The sequence below is a fragment of the Mytilus californianus genome, unplaced genomic scaffold (assembly GCF_021869535.1).
Source record: "Mytilus californianus isolate M0D057914Y unplaced genomic scaffold, xbMytCali1.0.p SCAF_14, whole genome shotgun sequence".
Lineage (NCBI taxonomy): Eukaryota > Metazoa > Mollusca > Bivalvia > Mytilida > Mytilidae > Mytilus > Mytilus californianus.
This window is the reverse complement of record NW_026262626.1, coordinates 28,419,159-28,423,387: the sequence shown is the minus strand read 5'-3', so window position 1 is coordinate 28,423,387 and position 4,229 is coordinate 28,419,159. Positions and strand designations below refer to the sequence as shown.

Here is a 4,229-nt window from a genome sequence, read left to right as displayed (position 1 = left end):
TGGAATGTCGTATTAATAAACAAATTAAATCTTTATTTTGTCATAAACTTTGTGAACTACAATGTCATGCAAACTGAAACCAAAAGCCCATCCTTGATAAAAATGTCAAGTGTGCCAAATGTGGAATTAAGACGACAAACAGATCGTATCATAATATGAACAAGCCTGTGGAGTTTTTTTTAAGTTGGTAACAAGACAATCATAGCTTATGATCAAACCCCAGGGTCCTCCACAAAAAAAAGAGAAGGTCGGACACTTGTCAAATATGTCCCAATATAGCTTAAACAATCATGAAACTTTAGGCTAAAATTTAAACTGCGGCCTTATTTTAAATGCCGTTGATGCCAAAACATATGATATGTTAATGTTCAAAATTGAATATACAGACGAACTTTCGCGGGTCTTTCCTTTCCCTCAGTGACTAGCATTTTCTAAAAATAACCTAGCCAGTTCTTATGAAAACGTACTACAATGCTGGATTGAAAGAAATTGCCAAATTAAGACACACAAAAGATGGCCTCTTAACAGTCCAACAGCAATGCACAAACTTTAGGAAAACTCATTTATTTTATCTTGACATCTTTCTATAAAGCTCAGTTGCTCAGTTTCTTTATCAATAGAAATTTAAAACATGAGAATTAAGAATTTGCATGTAAACAAACCACAAACAAAATATTGAAAGACGTGGTTTTACTGACAATGGAGGCAACAAGATTGATTAAAGAAATCTTCAAGATTTACAAAACATTTCCGAGAAAAGGCTTTAAGCCTTCAGTTGGGCAATCTTACTGTAATCTGATTATCTCTACTGATAAATAATGCAACACTAATTATTATGACACATTTAAGTTTTGGAATAATTTTATTCACAGAGACTATTTCTAATTGATGTACTTTGCTCTTGTCTTTTCGGAGTTTAAATTGGGAATAACAAATTGCTGCATAAAATAGACTAGCTCCACATGTCTATGCATATGATCGTCATATGTACTTGAGATTATTCCATAAAACACACGTTTGATATCCTTTCAATGCCAGAAACGGTCTATTACCCAGCTGAAAGCTAGTGGGTTTTCTGCCACAATTACAAGGAAAAACTGGCTACAACTTGCACTGGATCAGGCACTTGAATCTTACATCGATCTTGATGTTAAGCAGTTAGTTTAAAGGCCCCTTCGGAACTGTTGGATTCTATGACAGTCTTCTTTCCATACAGAACATCGCTGCAAAATAATTTGATCATTCACTATTAGGTGATAATAATATTATTTGGCAATCCAAAGAGAACCTGAAAATATTAGACCAATGTTTGAACAGAGAAATGCCCCCTTAAAATCAAATAATTGTTACCACAGATAAAAATCATCTAAATTTCGTGATATTTTCACCCGACACCCCCCCCCCCCCCCCCCTAATTTGTTCAATGTACAAACATGTATGGTGGTTTTACCCCTTTTCGACGTTCAGTATGTCATATTGTATATCTTTAATGAAAATTGCATAAATTAGATGAATTTCTAGTAAATTTCTACGATATTCTTTATTATTTGACAAAATACCATGCATCTGATTTAAATTGTTTACTATTTGAAAAAGCGCGCCTTCTTTTACTTTAATTGATCTCCCTTTATTTCACATAGCAACGCAAATAAAAAACTGCCAATCTTTGCTGCATATCAATTTTTTTCCCCGATAAAAATATATATCATGCAACATGATCAACTTTACAAATTGGGAGAAAATCAAGGTGTTCCAACCATTGGATAGTATTTAAAAAAAATAATGAAAGGATGGCATGATTACAAGTTTGAACCCTGACGACACTGAAAATCGAAAATTCACGCATTTACCTATCATATGAAGATACGATGAGGTGATTAACTTAACAATTAATAATTTACCTGATTCATTATCATATTCACATTATGTTGACACGTCTGAGTTCGTCTGTGTTAGCTCATTTCAAACCAGCAAAACATTTACGGCCTTATCCGTTTTTCTTTACCGATCGCCTCTAGTCAGAAGAGCGCACTGTTTACAGGGGAGGTAATATTTTGTCACCAGTTTGCACACTGTTACCAATATACACAATGTATTCTGTATCGCAATATAAACATTTTGGGCTCTTTTACAGCCGAATATACAGTATGGGGTTTTCTCATTTTTGAAGGCGGAATGGTTGCCTATAATTTCTTACATCTATTTTATTTGAATTTAAGGGAATAGTTGTTATTTATATAAACAAATCCCACATCGATATATTACATGTACAAGAATCAGACATCAACCAAACGCCAAACTGAATGTAATTGAAAGACATCGAGAGGTCAATATGCAGTCTCGAACAATAGACAAAATAAGAAAAAATATAATTATAGCGAATTATGGAGAAGAATTATTATTACATGTACTTGCAAGATTTAATATATATCGTTTAAAATTTTTTGAGTTTTAGGATCCACCTACCATTTTAGAAAACTGTGATTTCATTGCGGCTTGTCTATTAGAGGGGTATTTCATTGGTCGTAGATTTGGAATCTTATTTTATTATGAAGTCAGATTTGAACATCGACTTGAGGAATGAAGGTCGAGTAAAGACCGAACGTCAGTTTTAGTCTTATATATGTATACATATAATATTATACCCTCCGCAACGAAATACCCATGCAACGAAGTTGCGGAGGGTATAATGTTTTGAGCCGTCCGTCAGTCCTCTTTTTGTCATCACAACTCCTCTGAAACTACACAACAGAATTTCATAAAACTTTGTAGATAATAAGGACATACTAGGTAGATGTGCATATCGACATGAAATTATGATTCAATTTTTTTTATAGGAGTTATGCCCCTTTGAACTTATTAGCCTCAATATACTACTGCAACAGTTTGTCATCGCAACTCCTCTGAAACCACACAACATAATTTCATGAAACTTTGTAGTAATGAGGACATAATATGTAAATGTGCATATACACAAGAAAATTTTTATTAGTTGGTTTTTGTAGAGTAATGAGTCTTTGAACTTAGGAATCTGGTTAGATTTTGTTTGTCCAGTGACAATGTGGGGGCGTGGGGTATGTGAGCGGGCTCACAAGGGTTCTTTAATTGATTCAGTGGTGATAGTAAATAGGCACTGACAAGTCTAATAACATTTTATAGTTTTGTATGTTTCTTCACCAGTTTAGTAAGATTAGGTGGAGGTATGTTCTTATTTCCAACAGAGGGGCACTCAAGACAACCTATATCAATTTGTACATGAAACGATTGTTACTTGCTAGATACCGAATGATTTTACCACAAATTTGTGAAAGTTTTAACCGGTGTATATACTGGAAATATGATAAAAAAAAATTCATGTCTTTTTCAGGACTTCTGATCCAACTTTGTAGTATGGCATGTTTGTGAGATGTGGTTATGGCGGATGGATGTTCATGAAGGACCTGTAGTACAAAGTATATCACTGGATTTAGCTCTTTGTCTAATTGTATTATTAAAGTGCTTTGCTTTGAGCTCAGTTCATTGTTATGCAATTCATTCTTTGTGAAATAAAGTTTTGACAGACAACTCTCAACTGCACAAGGAATTGTCAAAGTAGTATTCATTATATGTACATTTGTCCAGAAGCCAAATTAAAAATAAAAGCACAAATTTACCAAACAATGCTACTCGTGCTACTAGCAATATGATGCAAGGTGGTTTTGTTACATTTTTATGTCCCCGCCGTAGCGGAGGGGTCAATAAGTTTTACCCTTGTCCGTCTGTACGTCCGTACGTACGTCCCATATTTGGTTTCCGTTCTCTGAATTAATATAACTGTAGTTTGCCTCAACCAAATGTTATGAAATACACAATGCTTATTGCCACAAAATACAGATCTAGGAAATTTTGAATTTTGTTGGTATCACTTTAACCATTCTAGAGTTATGCCCCTTTACAAATGGAAAAATTGCTGAATTTTTCCTTTCCGTTCTCTAACTTAAGTTTGCCTCAACCAAATGTTATGAAACTTATACACAATGCTTATTACCACAAAATACAGATCAAGTTTGAATTTTGGTGGTGTCACTTTAACCGTTCTAGAGGTATGCCCCTTTACAAATAGATAAATTGCTGAATATTTCGTTTCCGTTCTCTAACTTAAGTTTGCCTCAACCAAATTTTATGACACTTATACACAATACTTATTACTACAAAACTCAGATCAAGTACACATTTTGCTAGCGTCACTT

General features: G+C 34.0%; 1 long non-coding RNA gene across 1 annotated transcript; it reads right to left on the bottom strand.

The window, feature by feature from the left end:
• Positions 1-843: 843 nt before the first annotated feature.
• LOC127724807 (uncharacterized) lies at positions 844-2,040 on the bottom strand. Its single transcript, XR_007992715.1, has 2 exons — positions 1,902-2,040; positions 844-1,223 (listed from the first exon to the last, which is right to left on the bottom strand). It is a non-coding gene; the product is annotated as an uncharacterized LOC127724807 (long non-coding RNA).
• Positions 2,041-4,229: the final 2,189 nt, after the last annotated feature.